The sequence below is a fragment of the Mustelus asterias genome, chromosome 6 (genome assembly GCF_964213995.1).
Source record: "Mustelus asterias chromosome 6, sMusAst1.hap1.1, whole genome shotgun sequence".
NCBI classification, from domain to species: Eukaryota; Metazoa; Chordata; class Chondrichthyes; order Carcharhiniformes; family Triakidae; genus Mustelus; species Mustelus asterias.
Genome location: NC_135806.1, coordinates 15,308,329 through 15,320,564, shown reverse-complemented (window position 1 = coordinate 15,320,564; position 12,236 = coordinate 15,308,329). Strand labels below are relative to the sequence as shown.

Sequence of the window (12,236 nt, the reverse complement as noted above, 5' to 3'; positions counted from 1 at the left end):
TTTCTCCAAGATTGCACCTTTCCTAATCTTGATCTTGCATCTTTCCCTAGTTTCTTTCCTATTGCCCTCTTCTCCCCCCAACCCTCTCTGACCCTGTCTTGTTTATGACCCATCTCAAAGTTCAAATCCTTCCATTCAGGATTATGTCCCATTCACAGCATCAAAATGGATCTCACAGAAGCGACTCATGATATCTTAAGCAACTGATTAAAGTAAATTATTCCTTCTCAATCTGTCTGCGGCCCTTTAAAGGCTGACCACACCTCTCGAGCTTCTCCACTGTCTTCGAGCTGGGTGGGACTACATACCCCAGATTTCAGTTTTTTCCAATGAGTCGTAGCCAGAGAATCACCTGCAATAGTTTCTCTTCGCACTCTGAGACTGTTACCTTCAAAATCACAGGGTCCCTTCTCCCCCACCATGAGGGCATCCATCTATATTTCTCTTGACCCTTCTAATGTCTGCAAATTGTCAGACTGCTTGTCAGGCATTTATTGCTCGATGATCAGAAATTTCTTCTAACTAAATACTGGGAGAACTGAAGCCATTGCTTTTGGGCCCCTTCACAAACTCCTGTTTCTTATACACTGACTCCATCAGTCTCACTGGCAGTTTCTGAGGCTGAACCAGGTTGTTCACAACATTGGTGTCGTATTTGTACCGTCTGAACACACACCTGTGCCGTGGCTTAGACCATCTAACCGGCACGGTAGCACAGTGGTTAGCACTGCTGCTTCACAGCTCCAGGGCCCCAGGTTCGATTCCCGGCTTGGGTCACTGTCTGTGTGGAGTTTGCACATTCTCCTCGTGTCTGCGTGGGTTTTCTCCGGGTGCTCCGGTTTCCTCCCACAGTCCAAAGATGTGCGGGTTAGGTTGATTGGCCAGGTTAAAAATTGACCCTTAGAGTCCTGGGATGCGTAGGTTAGAGGGATTAGTGGGTAAATATGTGGGGGTAGGGCCTGGGTGGGATTGTGGTCGGTGCAGACTCGATGGGCCGAATGGCCTCCTTCTGCACTGTAGGGTTTCTATGATTTCTATGATCTAGTTCCATCTTTGTAACATTGCCCGACTCCAGCCCAGCCTCCGCTCATCTGAGGCCATCCAAAATTCACTGGCCTTGTCCGAAGTTGCACAAAGCCTTTTTCACCAGACCTACGTTGGCTTTCATTTGAACACCGCTTCGATTTTAAAAGGTTTTTTTTTTCACGTCCCTTGACCTTGCCCTGCCCCTACCCTATCTCTGTAGCCTCATGCAGCCTACAATCCTCTGAGCTAGATGTGCTCCTCCACTTGTGGCCTGTTTGTCATTTTTTAATCACTGCCCCATTGGCGGCCATGCCTTCAGCTGCACAGTAAGAAGTCTCACAACACCAGGTTAAAGTCCAACAGGTTTATTTGGAATCACGAGCTTTCGGAGCGCTGCTCCTTCATTTAGGTGATGCTCACCTGGTGTTGAGACTTACGTGCCTACCCCAGTCCAACGCTGGCATCTCCACTTGAGCCGCCAAGGTCACTCTTCCTCTTTTTTTCCACCAAAACAGAGAATGCTGGAAAAGCTCAGCAGATCTGCAGCATCTGTAGGGGGAGAGAACAAAGTTAATGTTTCAAGACTATTTGGCTCTTCTTCAGAACTAAAGAGAGGGAAAATGTGTTGGATGTTATACCGTGGTTGGGAGAGATTGCAACAAAACTGCAGCAAGGTGCTGAGTTTAAAATGGCAAGCAACAAGAAAGTTTTCCCCCTTTAATACACTCCTCAAAACCTACCTCTTTGACTAGATTTTGGTCATCTTCCCTAACCTTTCACATCTGTATCAATGTCAAGAAAGCTCCTGTGAAATGCCCTGGGATGGTTTACTATGTTAAAGGCACAATATAAATACAAACTGTTACATTGCTTTTTGAATATTCAGATTATGTTAACTGCTGTCAGGTAGCTGTTGTTAGCATAATTTGCAGAACAGGGTTCAAGGATGTTAGTTAAGAAGGTTAACCCTACAGCAAGATGTTGAGCACAGCTGGAACTTCTTCAGATGGGTACTTTGCAGAATGTGTGACTGATCACTGTTCAGTCAACCAGTGGTGCTGTGTATGTCAGAGAATCCTGGTACAGAGTTGAAAGCCACTTGGTGAGTCACGCTCAAGAATCTCTTCACGCTTGAGCAGCCAACTGAACTGACTTCATAGGTGCTCATTCTCCACATGTTAGCCAGAGCAGAGGACAAGCATATTATTTAAATGTGGGGCATCCCACCTGAGTTCAATCCCTGGTGCATATGCATGTACATATTCATCCCAGCGCCTGCTTTCTCCACACAGATCAGAGAGCAGAGCAAACAAAATGGATCAGATGTATTAGCTTGCTCCTACTGTGGAAATGAATGTGAACCCATAGGTCAGGAAGAAAAATTGCATTGCACAGTGACAATCGGATTCTTTAGCGTGTCTCCTGATTGTCCAGAGGGCAGAGGTTTCATAGAATCCCTCCAGTGCAGAAGGAGGTCATTCGGCTCATTCATCCTGCACCGACAACAATCCCACCCACACCCCTATTCCTGTAACCCCACGTATTTACCCTGCTAATCCTTCTAACACTAAGGGGCAACTTAGCATGGCCAATCAACCTAACCCGCACATCTTTTGAGTGTGGGAGGGAACCAGAACATCCGGAGGAAGCCCACGCAGACACAGGGGGAAATGTGCAAACTCTACACACACAGTCACCCAAAGCCACAATTGAACCCAGATCCCTGGCCCTGAGAGGCAGCAGTGCTAACCACTGTGCCACCGTGTCGCCCCAAAGGTTTCGGAGTAAGTTACCCACTTTTAGTACGTCACTTCATGAATGGCCTTTGAAAATCAAGAATTGCACATTTCATTCTAGGGGTAAATCACGTCACTTCAAAGGATGTTCTTAAATGCGGTGTTTAAAACTTCAGCTATTACTATTCTTTGTGAAAACTAGCACTGCATTCATGCACTTGTTGGACGGTGTCTCAAATACTCTTTCTTTGGCACTTTTCCCCATCCAACAAGTGGCTGCAAGGTGTGCAGCTTAATGAGTTATTTAAAAAGTTCTTTGAACTAATGAAGCAGGATATTCTTTACTCTTGAAGGCCAAGCCTGGAATGGCCCAATTACTTTATTGCTTGGGTTTGAAATGACACCCGAGGAGAAGCATAAGGCATCACTGTTATATTATTGGGGAATATTAAAATGAAGTGGATTTGATCCAGACCTCTTATATGAAGTGGACATGCAGGAAGAATCCAAAGTTTTCTACTATTCTCATCATGTATTCCAGTGCAATGTATGAGCAAAGGTGTGAATATTTATTTGCTGTTGAGCAGTTTGTTTTGTGTGTTTTTAATATCATGAAGAACGTTTACACTGATTCATTAATGTTCCTGTTGCAAAGTTTTTCTACTTTGGTTATCCGTTATTGCCATGAGAGGTTTAAAGCAAAATCGGATAAATTACAGCAGCATGAGAGACTACACGGCCTCTTACGCCCCTTAGTTCCTGCCGTGCAACTCTTAATTCCTTTTCCTGTTAGAGTCAGAGGTTTACAGCATGGAAACAGGCCCTTCAGCCCAACTTGTCCATGCCACCCTTTTTTTCAACGACTAAGCTAGTTCCAATTGCCTGTGTTTGGCCCATAATCCCTCGATAGCCATTTTACCCATGTAACTGTCTAAACGCTTTTTACAAGACAAAATTGTACCCGCCTCTACTACTACCTCTGGCAGCTTGTTCCAGATATTTACCACCCTCTGTGTGAAAAAATTGACCCTCTGGACCCTTTTGTGTATCTCCCCTCTCACTTTAAGCCCATGCCCTCTAGCTTTAGACTCCCCTACGTTTGTTCTCCCTTTATTTTCACGCCATTTTATGTCCAAATTCTTTTGATGTTGCTTGCCTCAACGGTCACTATTTTTAACACATGCACTTTTCATGAGTTTTATCAGTTCCACATGCAGCAAAAATAATCTTTTACTATTAACGGTCTCAAAATCTTCCATAGTTTTGAAAAACTGTAGTGGGTCCCTCCATTACATAAATGTGTGGGTTAGGTGGATTGGCCATTTTAAATTGCCCCTTAGTGTCAGGGGGAACAAGCTAGGGTAAATGCATGGGGTTATGGGGATGGGGCCTGGGTGGGATTGTGGTTGGTGCAGACTCAATGGGCCAAATGGCCTCTTTCTGCACTGTAGGGATTCTGTGATTACCTGTGTTTGTGAGGAGGATGCGGGTGGGAAAGCTTTTCAATCATTGCTAATATTCCTGCTGTAATCTGTGAATTTTCCCCAACCTTTCCTTCCGATGGTGCAGTACACACAGCTCTATGCCACATTGCAACTGGTGACTGAATTAATGTCAAGAATGCTTTTAAGTTCTTACAGTAAATTCCCCATTGTTCACTTGAAACCAAGAATCTCGTTTTCCTATTGAATGTTTATCATATCTGCTAAAAAAAAATTGTGCGTTACTACTCTTGAATTACTCTCGTGTCGTGCAGCAAACCTCCCTCTTCAGTGCTCATGTGTAAAGCATCGTTTGGGTGGAGTACATAGAAAAACGGGGTGGGTTGAGTAGTGGTCCATAATGGAGCCTGTATGATTTTTTTCCCCACTGTTATAAATAGTCAGTCGGGTGGGCTGTATTGAAGGTTTTTGATGCACCCCATCTGATTTACCCCTGTCTGCTTTGCCCAGGTAATGCTTTGAGCCCAGCTGCTGAAACAAAACACACACACTTGCTGCTGCTTGGGGTCGACATCTCCTCCTTTTGCTCTCATTCCCCCAAGAAAACAACCTCACATCTTCCTGTGTTGAGCTGCAGCCGCCACCCGATCTGCCCAAACTGCCATCCATCTCTTGTTGCAGTGTCTTGGCTTTCTTCCTGACAGTTTGTATTGCCCTTAGTTTGACATCGTTGGCAAACTTCAACGTCATTCTTCTGCCTATTTTCAGATGATTTAGATGCATGCAGCTTCAGAGTTAATGATGGGTTAAAAAAGCGATAGGTAGTTCAAGCATAGTGGTGAAGGCTTTTTTTGATTTATCTACATTACACAAAGCAAAGAGAGCACTGCAAGGTGACTGATTAATGTTACATTATTTTTTAACAAATGTAATCACTGCTGTAGTATGTACATGACAGGTGAAAGACTTGGCTACATAGCAAGTTATGTTTGATTGTGACACCAGTGTAATCTTTGGGATCAGTTGTATGATTTCAAAGATTCCCTATGTTTTTGTATTCGGTAAAAGGACACCATTCAGTCTTGTGATTGATGTACTGTTCAAGGAATGTAGTGCGTTTGATTAATTCCAGTTAAGTGAATTTCTTTTATTTCATCAAGTTTACTGGTGTTTACATTAACAAGCTGTTTTATCAGCTATAATTGTCGATTAATTTTCTAATGTAGTTCAGTGTGATGGTAAAAATGTAGCAGTTGGTTATACAACATGCAATAAACATCTGATACTGTTTGTCTCAATCTACCAGGATTGATGGTAGGAATGATTTTCATTCTAGTCTGATTTTATATGTAAAATATAAATTCATATCTTAAGACACTAAGAGCAATAACTTAATATTCTTCTCTGGGAGTTGGTGAGAGGATTCAGCCAAGGTTCTCCCAATTATTTTTTTAATATGACAACATAATGCAAATATTCCTATATTTGATTTGGTAGCAAATGCATCGACAGTTGGGGTGGCATGGTGGCACAGTGCTTAACACTGCTGCCTCAGAACACCAGGGACTCGGGTTCGATTCCTGGCCTGCATCAGTGTTCTCCCCGTGTCTGCATGGGTTTCCTCCGGATGCTCCGGTTTCCTCCCACAGTCTGAAAGACGTGCTGGTTAGGTACGTTGGCCTTGCTAAATTCTCCCTCAGTGCACCCGAATAGGCGCCGGAGTGTGGCGACTAGGTGATTTTCACTGCAGTATCTTCATTACAGTGTTAATGTAAGCCTACTGGTGATACTAATAAACTTATAAACATGAATTGCATTTTATTTAGATTTCATTGTATCTGCCATTCTGATCATTGTAGGATTGGCAGACCTGGGAATAAGGTGGAGATCTTGATCTTATTGAATGGCAGAGCAGACTTCAGGGGCCATCTGGCCTAAGCTTACTCCAATATTTTTCTTCACGTTCTTGTGCCAACTTGGATAAATAGCTGAGCCAGAAGGTCAAGAGTTCAGGCTCCTCTCCAGCTACTTGAGCACATTATCTCAATTAAAATTTCAGTGCAACACTGAGGGAACACAGCACTGTTGATCCTGTCTTTGAGGCAACTCAAGGATGTTAACAAGAGGCAGATGGGTTGTGTCGGTGAAGATATTTGAGTAAGTGACTGTCTTCGTCTTTGAAAACAAAACTGCAAATTATCATTAATTTAGACCATAAGGCGGAAGTACTTGGTTTAAGAACCAATAGAGGAGAAATCAAGTTGTAATCATCGAAGGTGAGAAATCTGTCCTCTGACTCGTGAAAATTGTGATTGGGAGTTTATCGCTGATTTAAAACGGCAATGGAGGAGATGTGCAAAGGCCTGTTCATTAGGCATTAAACTCAAATGTTGAACTGGATGACTTTGATAGCATGGTTAAAAATTTAAGGCAGCCATTGGTGGGAATGCTGGCATTAACTAACACATGCCTGATGGGCATTTTTCTTTCCTATAGAATGCAAGTGCAAGGAACACTTACAGTGATGATAGAATTGGATTTTTAAAAAAATCAGCTGCCAGCCTCTCATTGGCCAGCAGCTCATGGAGTGTGGGATTTCCGTCCCGGGGTCTTTGATTGTGGGAAAGACTGCTGCCCACTTAGTGTAGTGGGTCATCCACAAAGGAGGCAATGTGGAGCTCTCACTGACCCACCATCCGTCAATGCATGAAACTCCCATTACCTGCATTAAAAACGACCCATAGAGGATATTAGCCACACTGAAAACTTGGGAGTTCAGATTCAAAATTGAAGTCAGTAATTTTGTTTCCCAGATGTTTATGATTGTGATAAATGTGTCTCTTCGAGTTTGGCTCAGTTAAATTCTGGTGTTACTACTACTACAGAGCAACCCTATAAAACAAAATAGACAATTGAGATTACATTATGTGCTACCTACCACCAGGCCAAGAAACAAATTGAAGCTACATTTCACGACAGATCAGCTCATCGTCAACTTATGAGAGTCCAAGGGCAGGATGTTCCGGCTGTGCTTGCCCCAAAACCGGAACATCCCGCCTGAGGTCAACAGACCTTTCCATGGTCCGCCCTTTGCCTGCTACGATTTTCTTGGCTGGCGGAATGGGAAAATTCGCCACAAAGTCTGCTGTTTCACCCCAACAACTAAAAATATCGAACCATCTCATAGCACTGTCAAGTGTGCAAAAACTAAGTTGCAATTATTTTATCATATACCCCATCTGCTCCAAAGCTCGCAAGGTAACCACACACAGTCCCAAAATACCAGACCAGAAACATGGAAATCCTGTGGTAAACTATGGATATAAAAGAAAGATATGTAACAGGGATGTTTTCCATCTCTAAAATCATATTTGTATCATTTTCTATTGCACCTAATGACTTTAGTGTTCTGGGTAAATTAGCCAAACAACAATTTGTCATCATGTCCTCTCACTTAAGCACTGAAGTAAAAATGAGCATATTAATCTTATTCGGAAGAACAGAAACCCGGAGGGACAATAATGAGGCAGCAAACTGAAACACCCTGCTTCACTGCTATGGAAACGCTGTGTTTGGAAGAATGAGTTTTCAGGTCTTAGCTAGTTGAAGTAAAATTTTGATTCTTGCATGCATATTCACCCTCCCATTTAGAAATTGAAACCAAAATTAAACTACAGCACGGTGAAAATGTATTAACAGCATCATCCACAGTAGTGCTGCACGCCAAAAAGTCTCAATAAAAATTAAATCAGCAGGAATTGGACAAACTCTCCACTCATTGGAGTTGCCCCTAGCACAGTGGAAGATGGCTTTGGAGGCCATATGTCTTGGCCTCAGTATTTCGCTGGAGTCCCTCGGGGCAATGTCCTTGATTCAACCATCTTCAGCTGCTTCAGCAGTGATCTTCAATTCAGCATCATCAAAAGTGAGGATGTTCACTGGTGTACAGTGTTTAATACTATCAGAATCATAGAATCCCTACAGTACTGAAGGAGGCTATTTGGCCCATCAAGTCTGTACCGACCACAATTCCACCCAGGCCCTATTCCTTGAAAATCCACGCATTTACCCTGCTAATCCTCCTGACACTAGGGTCAATTTAGCATAGCTAATCAACCTAACCCTCACATCTTTGGACTGTGGGAGGAAATCCATGTTGACATGGGGAGAATGTGCAAACTCCATGCAGTAAGGAGTTAATAACACCAGGTTAAAGTCCAACAGGTTAAACTCCATGCAGACAGTGACCTGAGGTTGAATTGAACCTGCGTCACTGGCACTGTGCCACTATGCTATTGACAACTCATACTAAGCAATCCATGATCACGTAGCAATGCTTTGATAGTGTTCCGGCTTGGGCTGATAAATGGCAAGGAGCATTCGTGACACAGGCATATGCACACACAAGTAGGTAACCATTAGTCACAAAGGGTGGCACAGAATGGTTAAGACTGCTGCCTCACAACGCCAGGGACCCGGGTTCAATGACCCGACTTGGGTCATTGTGCGGAGTCTGCACAATCTACCTCTGCGTTTTCTCCGGAGACTCCACTTTCCTCCCACAGTCCGAAAGATGTGCTGATTAGGTGCATTGGCCAAGCTAAATTCTCCCTCAGTGTACCTGAACAGGTGCCAGATGGTGGCGACTAGGGAATTTTCACAGTAACTTTATTGCAGTGTTAGTGCAATACTACATGTGACACTAATAAATAAACTTTAAAGAAAAAGTCAGACTACCTCTTCTTGATATTCAATGGCATTGCCACTGCTGATTTGCCCGACCATCAGCATCTAGTGGTCATCATTGACCAGAAACTTAACTGGACTATCTACATAAATATGTTGGTTACAAGAGCTAGTCCGAGTCTGGGAATTTTGCAGTGAGTAGCTCACCTGATTTCCCCAAAGCCTTTCTACCATCTACGAGGTACAAGTCTAGAGTGCAATAGGATACCTGTTACTTGCCTGCATGAGTCCACTTCCAATAACATTCGGGAAACTACCATTCAGAACAAAGCTTGATTGCGTTCCCCACATCCCATTAATGATTTTTAGAAGTACTAATCTGTTTAGAGGGGCATGAATTTCATTGCTAGTGTTTGTCAAAGAATATTTTAAACATTTTGGACAATCACTGTTTTCATCTAAAAACAAAACACTGTGGATACTGGAACTCTGCAATAAATGCTGGAAAAACTCAGCAGGTCTGGCAGCATGTGTGGAGAGAGAAACAGAATTAATGTTTTGATTCTGTTTTGATTTGGGCAGCATGGTGGCACAGTGGTTAGCACTGCTGCCGCACAACGCCAGGATCATGGGTTCGATTCCCAACTTGGGTCATTGTGTGGACTTTGCACATTCTCCCCGTGTCTGCATGAGTTTCCTCCGGGTGCTCTCGTTTCCTCCCACAGTCCAAAGATCTACGGGTTAGGATTGGCCACACTAAATTGCCTCTTAGTGTCAAGGGGACTAGCTATTCATCTTGGGGCACTAAGGGGCAATGTAGCATAGCCAATGCACCTAACCTGCATATCTTCTGACTGGGAGGAAACCAGAGCACCCAGAGGAAACCCACTCAGACACGGGGAGAAAGTGCAAACCCCACACAATCAACCAAGGCCGGACTTGAACCCGGGTCCCTGGCCCTGTGAGGTATCCGTGCTAACTGCTGTGCCACCTTGCCATCAATGTACATAATTTGGAATTGATGCGTTATTTTATTTTAGGCATTTATTCTGGCTCAGTCATTGAAAACTGGAAAGTAGCTGGCCCAGAAAACTTCGAATTGCCAGGCCACAAAAATAAAATCTGAATCCAACTAACCCAACAGAAACAGGTCAGGTTTTTAAAAAAAACAGACCAGATATAAAGTAAAAGTAAGTCTGCATGAATCAATGAGTTAACCTCAATCTCAGAGGAATGCTAGCATGATTTTCTTCTCTCTCCATTCTTCCCAACAAGTATCTTTGTCTCCTTTCTGAGACAGAATGCTTGATGCTAGATGGTGAACAGATCTGTGTGTTTGGCCAGCATTCCATACAAGCTGTGCTGTAACTGCGTAAAACTCAATTTAGGTTGGGACTATTAAAACAAGCAATCTGGGTTGAAATCAGACATGGATCCCAGAGGTGGAAAATGTGTACTAATTAACTGCATCATCCCACGGTGCTTTTACAACACTTGTTAAGTGCTTATTATCTGCTTTTCCACCAGGATTGAGATCCTGAGTGTCACTTATGCGAAGAAAGCCTGAGGCAGAGTTGAAGTTATTAGAGTATAGTCTGTGTGAGGTGAAAGAAGAGATTCACTAAAATGGCGTCAAGGATGTGGGACTTCAGTTGGGTGGAGAGACTGTAAACAAACTGGGCTTATTTATGGAATTGTACAGCACAGCTGGAGGCCATTTGGTTCATCATACCAATGCCAGCTCTTTGGTAGTGCAGTCCAATAAGTCCCTCTTCTTCCTCCAGCATCCTTTTATTTTATCTTCCTTAAAGTATTTCACTTTTTAAAAATTACCATTAAAGCTGCTTCCACCACCCTTCCAAGCAATGCTTTCCAGATCATAGAATAGAAGCCCTACAGTGCAAAAGGAGGCCATTCAGCCCATTGAGCCTGCACTGACAACAATCTCATCCAGGCCCTAACCCTGTAACTCCACATATTTATCCTACTAATCGCCCTGACACTAAGATCATAACAGTGTGCTGCATATACTTATATATATATATATATATATATATATAAGGGCGGCACGGTAGCACAGTGGTTAGCACTGCTGCTTCACAGCTCCAGGGACCTGGGTTCGATTCCCGGCTTGGGTCACTGTCTGTGTGGAGTTTGCACATTCTCCTCGTGTCTGCGTGGGTTTCCTCCGGGTGCTCCGGTTTCCTCCCACAGTCCAAAGATGTGCAGGTTAGGTTGATTGGCCAGGCTATAAATTGCCCCTTAGAGTCCTGAGATGCGTAGGTTAGAGGGATTAGCGGGTAAATCTGTAGGGATATGGGAGTAGGGTCTGGGTGGGATTGTGGTCGGTGCAGACTCGATGGGCCGAATGGCCGCCTCCTGCACTGTAGGGTTTCTATGATTCTATGATAACATTTTTTTTAAAGTCTTTTCTGATCCATTTTGTTTGTGCGCGCTGGTCACTGATCCTTTTGCCATTAGCAACCGTTGCCCTTTATTTACTGCTATTGAAATCGTTCATGTTTTTGAATACTTCACCATTAAAAATCTCCTCTCAAACGTTCTGCTCTCAGGAGAACAGTTCTGGCTTCGTCATCTCTTAATATGACTGATGCATGGTACCGTTTTAGTAAATCTCTCTTTTGCACCTTCACCAATGCATTGACATACTTTCTAAACCGTAAAACCCAGAATGGAACACAATTCTCCAGCTGAGGCCTGAACAGTGCTTTTTAAAAAAAATTTAGTTTAACTTCCTTGCTTTTGTACTCTACGCCTCTATTTATAAAGTTGAGCATCCCAAAGCTTTTTTTACGGCCCCTCAACTAAGACCACGCAACATAGGATTCGAAGTAGGCCATTCAGTCCATCGAGTCTGTTCCACCATTCAAGGAGATTGTGGCTGATCTGATACGTATATCCTCAAATCCACTTTCCCGCCTTATCCCCATGATTCCCTTACTGATTAAAAATCTGTCTATCTCAGCCTTGGACACACTTAACGACCCAGCCTCTACAGCTTTCTGCAGTAAAGAATTCCACAGATTCACTATCCCCTGAGCGAAGAGATTCTTCCCATCTTAAATGGATGACCCTTTACGCTGAGATTATACCCTCCGCTCCTAGACTCTCCCACAAGATGCAACAACCTCTCAGCATCTACCCTGCCAGGTACCCTGAGAATCCTAAATATTTCAATAAGGTTGCCCCTCATTCTTCTGAGTACAGGCCCAACCTACTAAACTCCTCCCCTTAAGAAAATCTTTCGAAACCTGTGATCAACCCAGTGAACCTTCTCTGGACGGCCTCCAATGGCATTCTATGTCAACCTTCTCTGGACTGCCTC

At 43.5% G+C, this 12,236-nt stretch overlaps 1 protein-coding gene across 3 annotated transcripts in view; it reads left to right on the top strand.

Moving 5' to 3' along the window:
• LOC144494772 (SWI/SNF-related matrix-associated actin-dependent regulator of chromatin subfamily E member 1-related-like) overlaps positions 1-12,236 on the top strand; it is a 56,380-nt gene that overhangs the window by 34,071 nt on the left and 10,073 nt on the right. For 2 of the 3 annotated variants that reach the window (XR_013498149.1, XR_013498151.1), the window contains exon 11: positions 4,715-5,504. The exons of the other annotated variant lie outside the window; for it this stretch is intronic. The gene's annotated coding sequence lies outside the window, so the exon portion shown is untranslated. Of the gene's footprint in view, positions 1-4,714; positions 5,505-12,236 lie in introns of those variants that run through there. 3 annotated transcript variants of the gene reach the window in all.